This window comes from Pinus tabuliformis, chromosome 8 (assembly GCF_031772625.1).
Source record: "Pinus tabuliformis cultivar Carrire ecotype Pingquan chromosome 8, CPIR1, whole genome shotgun sequence".
Classification (NCBI taxonomy): Eukaryota; Viridiplantae; Streptophyta; class Pinopsida; order Pinales; family Pinaceae; genus Pinus; species Pinus tabuliformis.
The window spans coordinates 1,343,198,914-1,343,219,894 of NC_142294.1; positions in this window are offsets into that span (position 1 = coordinate 1,343,198,914).

Here is a 20,981-nt window from a genome sequence, read left to right on the forward strand (position 1 = left end):
ATGGGTCCAAATCAAGTGATGTTTCAGGAGAAAGTTGCATATTGATCAATCCTGAAGGTGTGAAGACAATGTTGACTTGCATATTGGAATTCAAATGCACAAATAATATCGCAGAATATGAGGCATTAGTCCAAGGTATGTATAAAGCAATTAGCCTTGACGTTAAATACTTGCAAGTTTATGGAGATTCAGAAATTGTAGTAAAAGAGTTAAAAAACATGATGCATTGTATCTCTACGCACTTGAAGCATTATCAGTCATTGGTTCAGTCTCTCACTTCAATTTTTTTACCGTTTAACATTTCTGCTATTCCTAGGATTCAAAATGCTAGCATTTACCTTCTTGCTAATGTTACATCAAAATTGATCTCATTCAAAGATTACAGTCTCGAAAGATTTTATAGAATTAATCTTTTATGCCATCCATTACATATAATATCACCAATTAGGGGGTATTTAATGATGATGAAGACATTATAAGATTTTTAACTTCTGAGAAATCATATCATGACCAAATTATTGATGAGGATGACCACGATGATCAATTAAAATAGAAATGTAATGATAATCTCATACCCAAATCTTTAGTAAAACTTGAATATCTCTATGATTCAAAAGAAAAATTTTAAAGAGTTACTCATTCAAAACTACATATTTCAACTCTGATATTTGAATTAATAAATCTTGGGACAGATCTTAAACCCCAAAAAATCAATTTAGGACTTGTTCTTTCATCTGAAGAAATATTATTCTCCATTCATTTATCTAAAAAATATAAGGATGTTTTTTCTTGGAGTTATGAAGATATGAAAACATTTGACGCTTCCATCATTCAATATACAATTCCAATGTTATCAAATGATAAACCTATCCAACAGAAGTTAAGGAAAAATCATCTGAACTTAGAAAATCAAATCAAAATGGAATTGAATAAACTCCTTAAGGCTAAAATTATTTTTCCTGTAAGGCATTCAAGATGGGTTTCCAACTTGGTACCTGTTAGGAAGAAAAATGGTGATATTCGCATTTGTATAGATTTTAGGAATCTTAATAAGGCTAGCCAAAAGGATAATTTCCCTCTACCTACTATGGAACAAATTTTACGTTCAATTGTTGGTTCCGAACTTGTGTATTTCCTTGATGGCTTCTATGGATATAATCAAATTATGGTACACCGAGAAGATAGAATAAAGACTACATTCAGAACCAAATGGGGAACTTATGCCTACCAAAAAATGCCATTCAGTTTAATAAACGTAGGTGCCACTTTCAAACAAGCCATGGACATAGGTTTCAAAGGTCTGTTAAATAAAATAGTTGTTGTTTATCTAGATGATCTTACTGTTTATTTGAAGAACAGAAATAGTCATTTATAGGACTTAAAACATATTTTTGAACACTGTAGAAAATATAGTATCTCATTAAATCCAAAAAAGTCTTTTTCACTCTTACTGAAGGAAAACTTTTAGGATTCATTGTGTCAAAAAATTGAATTTAAATTGACTCTGTAGAACAAAATAAGTTTCTCCACCACATAAAAAAAAAAAAAAATTAAATTAAATTAAATTAAAATTTAAAAAAAAAAAAAAAAAAAAAAAAAAAAAAAAAACATGCAATCATTTTTTGGACAAATCAATTTTGTCAAGAGGTTTGTCCCTGATTTCTCATAGATTATTCTATCATTACAGCAAATGATTAAGAAAAACACAGTTTTTAAATGGGGCCAGCATGAAAAGCAAGCATTCGATTTTATCAAAGAGTCAATTATCAATGCTCCATCTCTAAATACTCTGAATTTCTCCAATCATTTCATCTTATATACCTTTGCTTCTTCAACATCTTATGTTGTTGTTTTGACACAAATTAATAATCATAAAGTTGAAGCACCCATCTCATTTTTCAGCTCAAATTTTCAGGGTGCTGAATTGAATTGTTGAGAAGTAAAAAAACAGGCATTATTGTATATAAATCTGTAAATAATTTCAGACATTTTCTCTTAAGAACACACACAAAATTGATAGTCCCATTCCCAACAATGAGGCAATTACTATTGCAGAAATAATAAGGAGAAAAGAGAGAAAATTGGGTAACAGCTCTGTAGGAATACGATATCGAAATAAAACCAGCCAAAATTGTCAAAGAGCAAGATTTTTGCAAGATTCTTACAGGAGAATCCAGCATACCAGCCAAAGGGGATATCGCTAACAATGAACACATTTTTGAGGTAAGTGTAATTGATGTTGATTCCCAATACGCTAATTTGATTTTTTACTTGAAAAATGGATATGCACCTCCCGAACTCAATTATAAAACAAAAATAGCTTTACGATTAAAAGAAAAAAACCATAAGATTGTTGATAACGTGTTATTTAGGAGAAACTATGATTTCATTTTGTTAAGATGCTTAGAAAATTCTGAATTAGCCCACTCTCTTCAAAGATGCCCACACATATGTGAGGAAATACAAAACGTTGATCATCCATTTGAACAAATGGGGACTGGATATCTTAGGTGAGATCGTTCCTCATTCTTATAAATAGTATATGTATATTCTAACTTCTACAGATTACTTCACTAAGTGGGTGCAAGCAATTCCGCTAAAGGTAGTCAATTCTAAATCTGTTATTGAATTCACTGATCAATTTATCATTACAAGATTTTGTTTGCCTTCCGCACTTGTATTTGACAATGCATATTTGTTCCTGGGTACTAGTATGATTGAATTTACAATTAGGAGAGGATTTAAACTCAAAAATCCTGCCAATTACTATCCTTAGGGAAATGATTTGGCTAAATCCACCAATAAAAATCTCCTTAGAATAATCAAAAGAATTGTTGATCAAAATCAAATAACTTGGCACAAAGCTTTAATATTTTCTCTATGGGATGATAGGATAACTCAGAAGGCCTCCATAGGTACTTATCCATTTAACTTAGCCTATGGGAAGGAAGCCATTATTCCATCACATTTAACTCTTCCTTAATCAGTCTTAGTTCAATTTATTGAAGAAACTTCTTCTTCATTTCAATTAAGAAATTCACAAATACTAAAACTAGAAGAAGAAAGGGAAAAGGCCAAACTCACACACACCAAACATCAACAGATGGTGAAAGCTTCTTTTGATACAAGTTCAGTCACACAAAGATCCTTCCAAGTTGGAGATCTAGTTCTCAAGTGGGACAAAGCACACGAGGAAAAAGGGAAACATACCAAATTTCAAAGATTAGGGCTTGGTCCATTTTATATTGTTGAATAGATAAGCCCATCTACATTTATACTTCAAGATTTATCAGGAAAGAGATATTATCTCCCTGTAAAGGGGCTCATCTTAAAAAAAATCTTTTCTTAAATTAAAATAATAATAATAAAATGAAATCTGTAAAAAATCACTTCCATTTGTACATCCCACTGCAATTTACTTTCCTTTTTACATATTTTGTTAATAAAATGTTAAATAGTATGCTATTGACTTTTCAAACATCTCTTGAAGTTATTTTTATTTTTCATTTTGAAGGTAGGAATTGTTTTTAAGAAGTGGTTACCAAAATTGAAAATTAGATAAAAATTATATAACTCTGAAAATAGTTTTCCATTAAAATGTAAAATCTTTAAAAAACCTCAAAAAATTATATCCTTTTACTCTGGTTTCAGTAAAAAAGGTTATCCTTAAAAAGTAATGACCATCTTATAACTGAAAAGACTTTCAACTCGGATTCGTTATCCAAAACTCTTAAGGAGTCAACGATCCTCCCCATCCATTAAAAAGAGATTTTTTAGAGTGTAATTCTAAAATACAATAAATCTAAAAAGATAAGAGGTCTCATCGCAAGCCTACTCACCATGTTCATAGGGAATCAATTACACTGACATTACCACACTGATTGCCAAATCAGGGTAATGGCTTAGGGTTTTTAATTGTAAGACAAGGGATCTCATCATGAACCATCTTGTTCAGTTTGATTGTTACTAGTGAATGGAATTGTCGTTATCTAGCCACCAAACCAGGACAATGGCTTTTTAGCATAAAAAAATTATAAATAAAATAAATTACTTCTAATTATTGCACTACTAACTGGATGGGATACTAGATTGTTGTTGGTTAAAAGGTAACCCTGTCAAGGCTATAAATGCCCAATGGCAGCAGTGGCTCTACCCGTGACGAACAAGTACATTTTAAATCTAAGTCATAAAAGGCCCCTTACTTTAATTTTTATAAACTGATTAATGACTGATACAAGAAAATAGGTGTTTTTCATTCACAAAAGGTTTTTAAAAGATATTGCAAGTTAATGAGTTTTATAATCAGCGTAATTTTATTTATCTAGATATTTCAAAAAGCATTTTTCACTTCTTATATTATTTTACTAAATTTTGAAAATTTTCATTTATGAGAGGTAACGGTTCTTCCAGTGAATCGCTAATTGTTGTACTGTCCAACATCCCCTATTTTAATATAAATTTCCTATGAAATTTATTACATTAAAATAGGGACCCTTCATTTTAAAATATCTTATAATCAAAGATTAATACTTAGGCTTTAAAAAAAAAATTAAAACCCAAATATTAAACCTTGATTATCCCAAAAAAAAACAAATTTTAATAGCCCTAAGATCAAAACTATACTTAGGCTTAACATACCTTAAGTATTCAAAAATATGGGTTATTGAAACAAAGAAAATCAGAGCTTTTAATCCAATCCCCTAAGGTTGAAATCTTAAACAATATCTGACTCATCTCGCTTCCCCACATCGTAACCACAAAAAGGTTCCAAAGGCCTTAAGTTTGAGCCCTAGCTGATTGTGATATGCGATTATCATTCCAAAACCAAACCTCCACAATCGGAAGTTAAAGTTAAGATCAAAGTGCAAAAAATACAAAGGAGATGGGCCATAGTTCTAGATATTTTTAACAAAGAAAAAATGTGCAAAAACATTAATCTGAGGTTGTTGGGAGCCACAAGGCCACATCACTACATCACATCCCAAACCACACAAAGTTCTAAAGGCTCAAGACCCCTCTGCCAAACTTGATCGTGATTGTGATTAGACCAGACCCGTGAGTATTATACAATCCAATTCATTCATTCTTCGTGTCTGTGACTATCGCTAAAGTTACAAAGGCTTAAGTCTATACCCCATTACCTTAGCCGATTTTGATCTACGATAAGCGCATACCCGTGGGGATTATAAACATCATTTCATTTAAATCCCACATCCGTAACTATTGCAAGAACCATTTCCTTATGTTGATTTCGATATTTACCCCAACACCGATTGGGATATGATGTTAGCAGTGACTTCAAATCCACGTCATTGCCATGTCTTCCACCATGTCAAACCCACATTATCTGCAACGCCATTCCTGACGTCACTATGATATCATCTATGGATCCCATAATTGCAAAATTTAAAGGGACAAGACTTATAATAAACCTTTCACCCCAGTCAATTTGCGATTTGTGATTAGACTGGACTCAACGGGATTATCCACTCAAAATCATATATACCTTGCATCCGTGGCAATCACAAATTTTAAAAAGATATGGTTTATAACAAGTCATCCACCTTTCTGAACATTGATTGCGATGTGATTTAATAAATGCCCCCTTTTTTATTTTATCTTAACTACTCTCGGTCTATGCCAATTACAATTGTTCTAAAGCTTTTCCCATGGTTCTATGCGGATTGCAACTATTTTATGATATGCCCCAAACTCTGGTAACCGATTGTGATAAGTCATAAAATTCCACATTCCTCTCCACGATCTCTGTCAGATTTATTGCGCTCAACGTCTTCCTGATTTCCTGCAAAAGTGATTCCTTTCAAATAAATTTTTTTACCATATCATTCATATCTTATCAATCCTTATCTGTTGTGTCCAGGTCCATAACAAAGAGAAATAGCTATGTTGATCAGTGACAGGTCAATTCAAACAGACAAATATACATCGGAAGAACTCAGTGGAACAAATGAAGTTGATGATGATAGAAAATCATTTGCAAGAAACCTCTACCAAAATATGTTTTCTTTAAACATTGTTGAAGGGATTTGTTTAATTCACTCAACGCTTTGCACAATAGATTAGAGTTGTTTTTTCTATTTAAGCTTAGCTATTGTAGCAAATAAACGTCCTGAATTTTATGAAGAAACACTTACCAAATCTTGCACTATTGTACTTTCATCCTTTTTGAATAGAAAGACTGGAACATGGTTTTATGAATTTTCAATAAAGGATTTCTAGAAGTTTCACTATTGTACTCCTGGAATTGTCTTTGTGAGAAGTATTGAATTACTGTTATTTCCTTTGTGAGCTAAAAAAATGTGCATCTGGTATTTCTATCTTTGTACCTATGTTTTTTTCATGAAATATATACTAAATTTATCTACGCAAATTGTTTATTACAAAATATTTCAAACAAACGAACAAAAATAGTGTTACATGTATTCACTTTTGATCATGTTGCCATTGATGTTTTTTAAATACTTGTTAAGTAATTTTCCCTTTTTTCTAAACGCGATATGAGCTATACATATTATTCTAATTAACTATTTAATCATAATAATCATCTTTAAATATTTTCATTTCCATTGGTGTTTGATCAATCTATATTGTCATTCACTATGGAAAATTATTGTAGATCGCATCTAGATGAATGTTAAACAGTCACGGGTTATAGAATAGATTAACGTATATGTTTCCCATTTGATTCATTGCTGCAAATCGATCTATTTCACTCAACTATAAACATTATATATCTATTCAATCACCCTCATTGGGAAATTGGTCCCGTTATATCCATTCGGAGCCACTACTTAAACAAAAAGGGAGTTGCCTTAAGGTCCGGACTGGGTGGTTTTCCCCTTTTGTTGATACAGTAATTTTTGAGACCTCAACACTATTGTAATAATAGAAATGTTAAGTAGCCTATGCTATTTCACTTTATTGGTTATTTTGATCTAAGGTGAAAGAGATCGAAAGGAGTTGGTGCATTATTCTTAACAACTAACGTGCACACCAAATGGATTACAGAGTTGGTATAATAATGGTGTTGTAATTAACTCCATCGGTGGTTTTACCATTACATTCTATCACTCATTGATTGCTTGAGTCGTTCTTCCAAATCTTGACCTCATATAATCTTCATTAAACAATATATATATATATATATATATATCTAGCATTTTTGTGAGAAAATCTTTGGAATTTAAATTTTCCATAATTGAGCTATATCATTGATTATAATTGCAAGATGGGTTCATTGCTAAAATTACTCTCTATAAAATTAAGAGTGTATTTTATTGAATGTTTCATCTTTCCAATTCGCATTATCTATTTTAAATCTGAATGGTTAATCTCAATATACATTTTGTGGCAAAGTTTTTTTCGTTCCTTAAATGATTGAATAATGAAATTTCTATTGAGTGTAATATCAAAATCAAAACTCATAATGAGATTTAATTTACGTTCGAACTATCTCAATTATAAACCTAAAAGATTTGTATCACAAACACTGATTTACTTAAATATAGCCAAGTAGGTACACCAAGTGAATTTGAACTAGAAAATTCAAAGTTTTAAATGAGGGGAGGATGATGCAGAGTATTCTTGCTAACATATTTCTCCCACGTTCCCTTTAAGATCTTAGATGAAGAATGTCCATTGCTAAATTACTCTCTATAAAATTAAGAGATTATTTTATTGAATGTTTCATCATTTCAATTCACATTATCTATTTTAAATTTGAATGGTTAATCTCAATATACATTTTTTGGAAAAGTTTTTTTCATTCCTTAAATGATTGAATAATGAAATTTCTATTGAGTGTAATATCAAAATTGAAACTCATAATGAGATTTCATTTATGTTCAAACTATCTCAATTATAAACCTACAAGATTTATATCACAAACATTGATTTACTTAAATATAGCCAAGTAGGTACACCAAGTGATTTTGAACTAGCAAATTCAAAGTTTTAAATGAGGGGAGGATGATGCAGAGTATTCTTGCTAACATATTTCTCCCATGTTCCCTTCAAGATATTAGATGAAGAATGTTCATTGCTAAAACTACTCTCTATAAAATTAAGAGGGTATTTTAATGAATGTTTCATCATTTCAATTCACATTATTGATTTCAAATCTGAATGGTTAATCTCAATATACATTTTGTGGCAAAGTTTTTTTCATTCCTTAAATGATTGAATAATGAAATTTCTATTGAGTGTAATATCAAAATCAAAACTCATAATGAGATTTCATTTACGTTCGAACTATCTCAATTATAAACCTACAATATTTGTATCACAAACGTTGATTTACTTAAATATAGCCAAGTAGGTACACCAAGTGATTTTGAACTAGAAATTCAAAGTTTTAAATGAGGGGAGGATGATGCAAAGTATTCTTGCTAACATATTTCTCCCACATTCCCTCCAAGATCTTAGATGAATAATGTGCATAACATTTCTAAATTAGCCCCTTGAAAAATAAAAATATAATAGGAAAATGTCAGTTTTGAAAGGACTCCATAATGGCATCACTTGGAGGTCAAAGTATGATACCCAGATTTTAAGCCTATCTTGGTGAATATAATTGCATCATGCAACTGTAACAATGCATAAATCATTGGAATGTGATATATGTTCTTGATAGTCCTCTTTCTTAGCTCTCAACAATCAATGCACAATCTGAATGAACCATCCTTTCTAATTGACACCATAGGTTATGCAACGTGACCCATCTGTAAGAGTTTAACATTTTTCTTTTCAATTTCATCTTTAAACATGTAGGATATATATAAGGAGGAAGAATTCCCATTTAAGATCATGGTTCTAGTTTAACAACGAGTTAACTAGGTGTGGAATTCTTTGTTGCAAAAGTTTGAAATGGAAAACACTAGATTTCCTCAATACTTATGAGTAGAACCTATATAGTCATCAATATTTTTGGAAGTTAAAGCAAGGATGCAGAAGATATCACCTCATTTCTCTTCCTTCAATTTAAAAGGTTGCACTCTTGATCTGCAAGATTGAAATATACGTGCTTGGTCGCTAATGTGGTAGAGGGTTATGAGATTAATCCCTGGAAGACTTCTCATCTTAATACCACATATCACCATATATACACTAATTGGCATCATAATCCAAGATTCTTAGATTAATAAAAAATAATTGAAAGAATGCAGTGAAATTATAGAAGAAACTGACATGTTGAATATATGTAAGAAGATTAGCATCATTCAGCCAAAAGCAAAGTTGGGCATTCTATTCTCAATGCTTACAAAAGGTAAATCAAACAGCCACAACCAATTTTGAAAATAAAATAAGAAAATTGAATTAGCATGCTACAAAGTAATACTCAAACACATCCAAAGAAAACCAGGAGTTCCCTCCGTATTTCTAGACAACTTACCAAAGAATCATTGAATGGATACCTGAATCGTGAATCCTATTTAAGAGTGGATTATGGCACCCACACCTCTTGCTTTAGCATGATATTGAAATCAATAAAATTAAAGTCGATATTTGTAACCTTTCTATAAGGGAAATAATAAAAAAAATTGATGTTGCCCTATTTCTCATCTCATCATTGGCAATCAGCAAAGAGACATAGCTATCCCATTGAATAATGGATGTAGTGGCTATCATTTGAAACAATTTCCTAATTACGAATCTTGAAGATAAAGTTGATGGAAATATAGCACTCTCAACAAGCATTCATAATGATTGTGATACATGTTCCTAATATTTCAATAAGAAGCCAAAAAGGCAATGACCAACCTTCCATTAGATTGCACAAAAAATATTATTCCTTCCTACTGCTAGGTGTAATGTAGCACAGATTTTGTATGAGGGACATACCCTACTTCCTTTAATTGATGAATTAGTTCCACCAAGTTTTCATAGATTTTCTCTATTTATAGATGTGATCTATTTGTTGTGTTGAATGTATGCACCTCACTCTTAATCTCAATCTAGTTGTGTCCCATTTCCTTCTTCACCCCTTTGTATTTTATCACCTTTCTAATATTGGATTCATCATCCCATCTACCAGCGACAGCATAAATGTTAGAAAAATGAACATATGGTCCACTTCGATGTGGTTCCAACTCAAGCAGATGATTTGCGGCATGTTTTTCTAGATCTATGTTAGCATGGATTCTACAAGAACCAAGTAATATTCCCCAGACCAAAGCACTAGGATTAAATGGAATTTCATTGATAAAGTGCAATGCTTTATCCAAGAGACCATCCCGACTAAGAAGGTCAACCATGCAATTGTAGTGCTCCTCTCTTGGTGTAATTCCATACTCTTAAATCATGGATTTAAAGTATTTAAACCCTTCATCCACTAGGTCTACATGGTTGCAAGAATAAATGAAACCCACAAAGGTAATATAATCAAGCTTCAACCCCATATATTGCATTTTTTTCAAAGAGATGGATTGCTTCCCTACCAAGCCCATGTTGAGAATATCCAGAAATCATTGCAATCCATGTCACCACATCTCGATCAGGCATTATTTCAAACAATTTGCGTGATTCATCTATACTTCCACATTTATCATACATATCCACGAGAGAATTTCCAATAAAGATGTTTGATGCAAACCTAGTTTTCCATATGTAGACATGGACCTATTTCCCTCCTTTCAGGGAGGCTATGATAGCACATGCCATGAAAAAATAGGAAAAGGTGAATTGACTAGGATCGAAGCCTTCCTAACAAAATGATCTGATGACTCATGACTGCACACAGTAACATGTCTGACACCAATGGAACAAATCTCTTGACACAATCATATTTAGGGATCATATTTCTTGTTAAAGGAGGTAGTCACTATTGTGGGATTCAGGACGACATTGTATCGGATTGTTTGGGAAGATATTATTTTGGGGCAGAAAATGTGCCTTCACGTTTACCTTTCAAGTTCGTGAGCCTGGCATTAGGAGAGCGTCACAGTTTTTCTATTTGGCGAGAGAACATGACTGTGATTTGTTGGGAAAATGGGAACCAAATATAGGGTATCCAAGAAAATAGTAGTTCGAGTTTATTGTTTTAGGGGATGGGTATACCTATGGTTTTTTGTCTAGTATTTTCTCATTTTTCTATTTGGGAGGCCACGGGTTCAAATATGGAAGACTGTTATTGCTGCCATAGGTCCTATTAGGTCGGTTCAAATCTGGAAAACTGTTATTACCGCCACAGGTCCTATTAGGTCCCTATAGTATGTACGAATGACATTCTTATCACAAACCCCTATTTTAAGTGCTCTGATACCAAGTCCATCCCCAACTCCAGTTGTGATTTCAGGGTTGACTAGGAAGAGATAAGTTGCGAATTGGGGGTTAGTGGAATTTTTTATGATGGGAGCAATGTGGACTTTTCTGGGCATCTCCACAGTGTTTCGGTGCATCTGGCAGAAAACATGTGGTCGCCAAGGTCGAATCCATAACTCGGTGCAACCCACCATTGCCCAAATCCACTCCACTTTTCCCAAACACCAGAGATCCATAGTAATAAGGCAGAAATGAAGTGGAACATCCTCCACCCACTGCAATCATGCTAACAAAGCCAAGTAATTCACGTTATTTGAGCTTGAAACCATGACCATAGACTTTGCATAATCAAATAGAAATAATGTCGGGAGCTTTAACATAATTTATAGAGGAAAACTCGCAGATGGGCACGAGGTATCTAGAAAATGAGCCAACATGGACATTACAATTGAAGCATTTCAACCGTTGCTCACTCAAGTAAATTAAGCTTGTATAAATACAATTGGTGTTGTGACTGAGAGAAGATGGTCATCTCACTGTTTAAGAAACTGCCAAATCTTTTAAGAAACCGCCCAACACATGTAGCCATTATCCAATGATGAACAATAATTCCATCGTCTAACACCAAAATCAACAGCCCAAGAAGGTATAGAGTGGACATTCTTCCCAAAATAATGTCTTACGGCATAAACATAGGATATTTTATATTTTTTTATATATTTCTAACTCAAACATTAAGGTTACACCATGTTGAAATCCTTAGCAACAAATTGCCAAAAAAATATCTATTCAATAGATCTTAGGATGGAAATCGTTTAATCAATACATCATGTTAATTTTCAATTTCAAATACAACGATCTCCATGGAAACACATCATAAAAGGGCAGGACAATTAAGATGGTTATTCTCCTTTACACGTTCAAAGGGAGACGAAATGTGTAACCCATATATATATAAACTGAAAAAAAGGTAAATAAATATAATTTTTTGGATAAATTAAAATAGAAGAGGCTCTTGAAGGGTTCAAATTAATACTATAAATAATTATAATTATGAAACCACTTAAAATTGTTATTATTATTATTATTATTATGCTTATAAACCACTTTTTGGACATCGGTTTAGTATTTTCATGTCATTACAAAATTATTTTTCCTTGGTTTTCAATTATTTTTTGGATAATTAAAAAGAAAATATTGGAAATAATTATGAAACTACTTAAATGAAAATTATTTTTATGCCTATAAACCATCTATTGGACATCTAATTTAGTATTTTCATGCCATTAAAAAATTATTTTTCTCTAGTTTTCAACTACATTTTGGATAATTAAAACATACCACACTCTTTAAGGGATAAACTAGATATTGGAAATAATTATGATTATGAAACCACTTAAAATGAAAATTATTTTTATTCCTATGCATCACCTATTGGACACTTGTTCTAGATTTTCATGCAATTACACAATTATTTTTCTCTGCTTTTCAATTATGTTTTGATCATTAAAATATAACAGGCTCTTTAAGGGTTATTAAAATATGAAACTGTGGTCAAATTCCACTTTGGATAGCTCATTTTATTAATATTATGATTGTATTGAATTCCTTTTATCGATAGGACCAAAATCTACCGAAAGAACACTCAAATCAGATAAGTGAAAGTGTACTTATGAAGAAAATCCCACATGTGCATATTTGATAAGGTCAGTCCTAAAGCAAATTGGACACCCTTGGAAGGCTATAAATACAAGTCTCATCTACCTCATTTATACATCTTGATGAGACACTCTTCTATCTTGGACTTTGGCTCGCACAAGTTTGAGGCTCATCCACGAAAGAATGGGTTCACTCGAAGACGAAATTGCAAGCTCTGAAGCTTGCATCTCTGTTTTAGGGATTTGGGCCTTAGTTGTAGGCATGACATAGGAATAAATTGACCATTGTCACTCACTAACTTGCTCATCCATGCGATCAAATAATCTTATTCACATGCTCAACTCGTCCTATGTGAGATCAACATCTAGGGTTTCTGAGTCTCAGTTGCAGACTGCAATTGCTAGCTTATAGGATCCAAGGAGTGACTGGAACCTTCCCAGCCGCACGCATGACTCCTTCATGTTACTAGGAACTAAATGATGAAATTTCAGTTGTTTAAATATTTCTCTCAGTGACCGTAGTGTTTGGAAATTGACCGCAAACAGGGACAATTCATTACAGGCTTCAAAATCACAATTCTGAGTATAAGCATTGTTCGATTCATTTCATGGATATTGTGTAGTTTCTTTTGTTGGATAGTTGTATGGATGAAGATTTTGATCATTTTAATCTCTTTGGGTTAATAATTTGATGAAAATCTAATAAGAATAATAATTGAAAGATTCTTCCCCGTAGTGGGTTTTTCCCTGGTCTCTGACCTATCCTAGTGTCTCTATGTGTGAATGTTTTTCTTCTATTGTTCCTTTATGTTCTACTTCATTGATGATGATGATATTGATCTTTCTACATAGGACCATGTGTTGTTGAATAATGATGTAAATATGAATAATGTTATCATTTTATGGGGTGGACTTAATGTGTTAATGAAGAAATGCAATTATCAAAGAAAATAAAAATATAGGCCTACGAAAAATTAACATGGTATCAGTGTTGGGATTACGAAAATTCATGGGGATCACCCCTATGATGACACTATTGATGTATGTAAGAGAATATGGTGGAGACCTGTAAGCCCTGTTGACATGCGATCCAAAAAAGGATCCAAAACACTCTCTAAGTCCTCGAAACCTTCTTTAAATTCATTCAAAAGATCAAAACAACCACATGAGAAGAGCCCTTAGAAGGGCGGAAAAACACTATCGAGAGGCAAAAACCCAAGAAAACAATGAAAAAACAAAGCCATTGGTAGTGGCAACAGTCAATGAACAAGAGCCGTCGGATCTGGCCGATCAACAGTCCAGATCCGATCGGAAAATCACAATTGGCTAAGGCAATTAGAGGATATCAGAGGTGAACACACGATAGGACCGAGTTGATGTGATATTGTGATCTCCTATATCGGTAGATCGTAATCGGCGGGGGAATAGGCCATGTTATATGAAAAGACCTCAGGCTTGGGTGATATGCGATTGCGACAAGTTGCATCTTAATATTGCGTCAGAACATTGCAAAGGAGCATGGTTGTTATACATTTATGCGATCCAATGAACCGGACCCGATGGCCATATAAACCTCATTTCATAGATTTTGGGATCTACAGAAAAGGCATTTTCCTTTGTATTTGTGTATTTCATTTATTAAATGAAATACAAAGGGATGAAGCGTCAATGCGATAAGCCAAACCCGAAAGGGTTCCTTAAGGCTAATGTATATTATTTCATGTCCACATAAAACCATTTTTGTGATATTTTCAATGTTTTTAACATATTTAAAAATACAAAGGGAAGCTTGGAAACAAGACCAAAGCGACTTGCGATAGTGATTGAGGGTGGAACCGACAGAGGAATAGACAATGTTTAAGGACTTTTGAAGTCCGAAATAAATAGGGCTCGGCAGGATTTCACAGCGTTGCAGCATTTTTCTATGTAAAATCAAAAACAATCATTGTTAGCATTTGAAAGGATTTCAAAAGGCCCACAGACCCATTCCATCACATAACAGAGTCCAAGAGACAGAAGGCGGAAAGGGGAAAGGCAACAATGCAACACAACCAAAACCAATAGAAGTGATCATGGAGCATCGTTGGCACAAGAGAGCTCCCTGACAGCGCAACAAACTACCAGAATGCAGTTAATTTACTGTTAGAAGAATAAACCTCTGAGTCCATGTGTGCCTAGTCAGGGCATCAAGTTGTTAAATACATAGGGGATAGATTAAGACCTCTCGAGCCTCAGAAGGCCTGAGATCATTATAAAAGTCCTATAAATATTTGAAAGTTCACAATAACAAGGGTTCAACTTTTGGAGACTGTGGAGACTCTACTCCTCTAGCTTCTCATCTTCATTCCAGCAATATAAGCTTCTTTTGATGTTACATGTTCAATTCTCATTTTCTCTTATATTCTATGCTTGCACTTGAATAGGTTATTCATGTTTTCTGATGTGTCTAATGCTAGATAATTGTCATCTTATCTCTGCATTGATAAATTAGATTTGCAAGCTTCATTTACTTCTTGTAGCTAGCCATTCATATTTGTTTATGTATGCATCTGCTGGTACAGTCAGTATTCTCCATCTATCTATTGAATCAATAAACTATTCAGCATTAGTGGTCTAAATCCTTATAAATCTAAGGGTGTTCATGCATGTCTTGAGTGAAAATAGAATTGAAACAGTCATCTAACTTGATCCAAACCATTATTCATTCCAATAGTTCAAAGAACACTATTAAAGATTATATGTTACCAGGCATCTCCGAGCTACAACCTAGGAGAGCTTCCTCGAGTGATAACATAACTGGTGCCATTGCTGAGGAGAGGAAACTGAAGCTCAGCTTCCTTGGGAGATGACATAGATCCAGCTTTGATGATAGACAAAGTCTGGGAACTTTTTTGGTTGTAAGCATCTATCTGGTGACTCTATTGGAGGATGAACCTCTTGGCGACTCCACTTCATAGTTCTGGCTCAGTTTGTGAGGCATACTCGGAGAAATCCTAGAAGCCACAAGCTGACCCAGTATCTGACCCTGAAAAAATCATCAAAGAAAGAAAGGCATTGCAGAAAGGAGCATCAGGTTCAAGTAGCTATAAAAAATATTCTATATCTCTTCAAGAAAATCCTATAATATAACAAATACATGTTTTGAGTATAGCATCTAACACTAGTAGTGAAGAAAAAATCTCAGAGATTCATAAAGCCCCTTATTCTTTAGGTTCTCCTTTTCTTGCAAGCCCAAAGGAAACCTCACCTCCTATCCATCATACTCCTTTAGTCCTATCAGTCACTCCTCAGGCCTCTGTCATTCAGACTTCCAGTACTCTTATAGCCACCATAGCTATGGCAGGTCCACAAGGACCTACCAAAATGGAAAGAATCATAGCTGCTAGGTATGGGCCTCTAGTACTACCCACTCCTTTGAATTTCATGCCTACTGGAGAATATTAGAATTATAGGCCTAAGTTCACTGGGACTGAAGGTGTTACATTTGAATAACATCTTGAATCATTATATAGCTATGTTGATAACTTGTACATTAGTGAAGATTATGTGTGGATGAGAGTCTTTGTCCAAAGCCTAGATGGAGAGGCTAGAAATGGTTCAGAGAACTGACCCCAAGATCTATAGTAGATATTGAGGCTTTAGATGATGCATTCTTCAATCATTAGGGGGATAAGAAGGATCTACTCTACTACCACACTGAGTTTGGGAACTTAGAGAGGGAAAATGGTGAGTTTTTGTCTGATTTTAATAAGAGGTTTAACCACATGTATAGCAAGATACTAGCTCAAGTAAAACCCACCACTACCTCTGCTAAACTCACCTATGCCAGTGCCTTTGATTCCGACTTGTGTCTACTGTTGAGGGAGAGGCGATGTGCTACTTTGGCTGATATGCAGGATGCAACCTTAGAAGTAGAATCAAACATCATGGCTGCAGAGAAGCTCAAGGGAAATGTTGATAGAAGGAGATAGAGGGGCGAGTCTTCATCATCTTCAGATCCCAAGATAGATAAAATGACCAAGATGATAGAGTCATTAGACTCTAAAATCTCCAAGTTAAAGGTTGAGCAGCACCCTGGGAAAGGAAGAGTTCCTAATACCTTTTCTCCTAAAAATCCAAATCCATATAGAAGAGCTAATGAGCAGTTGTAGATCTTGCAAAGAAGCAAAGATGCCAATGAAGAACAAAGGGTGAAGACCCCTTTCCAGAATGTAGTCATGGAAAAAGAGTGGTTTGAAGAAGATGATGAGATCCATTGTCTGGAAGACAAAGGTAGTGCCTCCTTTTTTACCTCAGCTGCCTATGAAAAGTCATTATTCAATGACAAGATCAACCAAGAATGGGATGGTGAAGCTATTCTGCAAACTGAAGATCAACATAGATATAATCTGAGGTTGAAAATGAATAATGCCAAGGAAATTCCTGTTCAAAGAGCTATTTTCCCTGTAGTAAAGCAAGCTAATAAGCAGAAGCGACTGGTAGTTGATCCCATCATCCTCAAGGCTCCAGCTCACGAGGTAAGAGGCCTTGACAAGTCTCCTTCTCCTTTCAGTTTTCAATCAAAAATTCAGAAGCTAAGAATACCTATACCTCTAATTGAACTAGTGAAGAATGAGTCCTTCAAAAGATCCATTCTCGAGGCCCTTGAGCCTAAAGCCATCCAAGCCTCCACTGACTATGTAAATCTGTAAGATGAAAAACCAGTTGTTATTCTCAACCCAATGATTGAAAATTGTGAAGATAGCTCCCCATCATTCTATGTCTCACTAACTATTCATGACAAAATCCTTCCTAACTACCTTTTGGACACTGGAGCTAGCCACAATATAATGCCCAAGGCTATCATGGATGAGTTGGGTGTTGACATTACCAAGCCTTATCATGACCTGTTTTCTTTTGACTCTAGAAAAGTGAAATGTCTAGGATTAATCAAGGACCTAGCCATAACTTTGTCTCCGCTGCCCATGAAGAGAATGATGATGGATATTGTGATAACAAATGTACCCCCCAAGTTTGGCATGTTGCTTTCCAGAGGTTAGATCAAGAGATTAGGTGGAACATTACAAAATGATCTGTCTTACGCTACTATCCTAGTTTTTGGAGGTGAGGGCAAGAGATTATACAGAGAAGCTCAGTTGTCTTATATCATCAGTGATGAATGGAATCCCACTAATCATCCATCTATGTTATTGACATTGATTTTGGAGCTTGTATTCTTTAGATTGAAGAATCCTAGTTGGCCTCCACGCAGCTTAAGAAACCAGTTTTCCATATCACAGAGGAAGAAGGCCCACAAATTTGGGACATGTTCTCTGATGGAGCTTGCTCTAAGGAAGCTGTAGGGGCAGGTGTAGTCCTTGTGTCCAACACACAAGAATGCAACCAGTGCAAGCTAAAGGACAATATTGGTCAGGATAGCATTGTTCAGCTGCCCAGTAACCATATACCCAAAGGATTGGTGCCCCTAGAGAAGTTGTTTGGCCATAATGATGTACCTTATAAGCCTGCCAAAAAAGAAAAAAATGAGTCTTTTGTTCATAAACATAATGCAAGGAGTCCAGCCCATCCAAAGTACATAAATCTATCCACTAACTTGTCTTCTACCCAAAGTTCTGAGTATTGTACCTTGGTGAAATAATTTGCAGATATTTTTGCTTGGGAATACAGTGATCTTAGGACCTATGACACCAACACCATTCGGCATAAGATTCCACTGGAGAAGAACACCATCCCTTGGAAGCACAAATCAAGACCTATCACCCCTCTCTTATTGCCTTTGATTGTAAGGATAATCAAAAGGAGCTAGGATTCCAAGTTGAAGTTTGCACTATGGGCTGACAGAGTTACCAACAAGAAGTCCATGGGAAATTCTCCATTTAAGCTTGTTTATGGCACTAATGTTGTTTTTCCTATCCAGCTGATTCTCCTCGTGGCCAAATTCTTACAAGAAGAACAGGATGAAGAAAATGACATAGCGAGGAGAATGAGTAACATGGTTGAATTGTAGAATATCAAAGAACAACTGGTTGAGAAGTCAAGAATTCATCAGAAGAAGATCAAAGAAACATTTGATAGAAAGGCAAAAATGGACAGTTTTCAGGTTGGTGACTGGGTTCTCAAATGGAATGCATTTAAGGAAAAGAAACGCAACCATGGTAAATTTGATGCCTTGTGGACAGGACCATTTATCATTGCTCAAGTTCAGATGAACAATACTTTCATTTTGCACAATTTGGAGAGGGAAGGTGTTTTTGATGGCCCAGTCAATGGGCGGTTTTTTGAAACTTTGCTTCGTATAAGGCTTTAAGTCCTTAATATTGTAAATAGGTTTTATTTTCAGTTTTTTTTATGAAAATAAACTCCATGCCCAATGGAACACTAGGAGATGAGTGTTTTGGTTGTTAAAGGAAAGGCAGTGGTCTGCAGTTCTTGAAACCTCACAGGGAGGCTTTTATCCCCAGAAGGAGCTAGTGTTAGCCATGTTGGCATGTTGGCATTATGATACATATGTTGTACTTGATGGCAACCCACTCATCTCAGATGATAAATTATTGTGCAGCAAAGTTCACACACTTTCATAAAGATAAAAGTTTATTTCATGTAGAGAAAACTTCACACACTTTCATGAAGATAAAAGTTTCTTTCATGTAGAGAAGCGTTCACGCACTTTCATGAAGATAAAAGGTTCTTTCATGTATAGAAAATTTCACGCACTTTCATGCAGAGAAACGTTTCTTTCATGTAGAGAAAAGTTCACGCACTTTCATGCAGAGAAAAGTTTCTTTCATATAGAGAAAAGTTCACGCACTTTCATGCAAAGAAAAGTTCCTTTCATGAAGAGAAAAGTTCACGCACTTTCATGGTTGGCTCATGGTATTAGTCTGACAGATTTTGATCCTATGGTTTTGGTCTGTGGTATTTCATCCAAAAGTGTTGACCCCAAGTATTGGGTTCATGGTATTGTGTTATTATGGTTTTGGACCGTGGTATTGTGAAAGGCCTAAGACTATAAAAGAGGAAGGAGATCATTTGGCAAGGCAATCAATCTGAATGAATTGAATATCTAATAAGTGCTAGATCTGAAATATTTGTGATTGGGGTCATGGTACAGATTTGGATCTGAATGAAGGAGGAAACTTAGCGCATAAAGAAGGATAAGTTCTATTGATGGGTCATAATCTTTAAGCTTGAATAATAGTATCTTTGTATGATTTTTATTTGTTATATGAGGTGCATGCTTGATCTATAATCTGACAATCTGGGTTAATTAGTGTCTGAATATTTGAAAGAATGAATTATCCTTTATAGATTTGTACGCAGGTTCAGTGAAGTGAAAGAGCATATACACGCTGGTGCAGTGAATGAAAACGACGTATACGCAGTATTCTGGGTCTAGAATTTGGTGTGTGGTTACTGTTACTATGTTCTGGGTACAACTGTCAGAGAAGTGTTTACTTGATTCAGTGCTAATTGGGGAAAAGGAGATTGTTTGATGCAGATATACTTGATGATTGATTGATGTTCATGGATCCAGTTTGAAAATTTATGAAACGAGGTCCCTGGAAGAAAGAGAAGGTTGTAGCCTTCAGTAGGCTAGCACCTACGTACTAGTATCTTGGCTAGTACAAGAGCTAAGGGGGTTGTAGCTCCCTTGCAGGAGAAGCTAGAGAACGAGAGAGGGTTGTAGCTCTCTGCAGGTTGTAGCTTGCGTACTGGTAAAAGACTGCGCCAGTACATTGTAAAAAGAAGGTTCTAATTAAAAGAATATAGAGACGAATTGCAGCAGGTGTTTTTCACCCACAATGGGTTTCCACCTTATATCTTGTGTTCTTGTGTGTGTGATAGTCTTCAAATCTGTTTTACTGTCTCTGGTTACTAGTTATTTGATTTTGATACACAAATTAATAATCAACTTCTGAACGATAAAGTAAATTATAAGTTTGCATTGTATACGCGGGTTTCCTTCTACATAGTTGCATATATATGTAGTTTTAATTAACTGAAGTAGCGTATATTATCTGGATTTGAAAAAGGGAATATTTG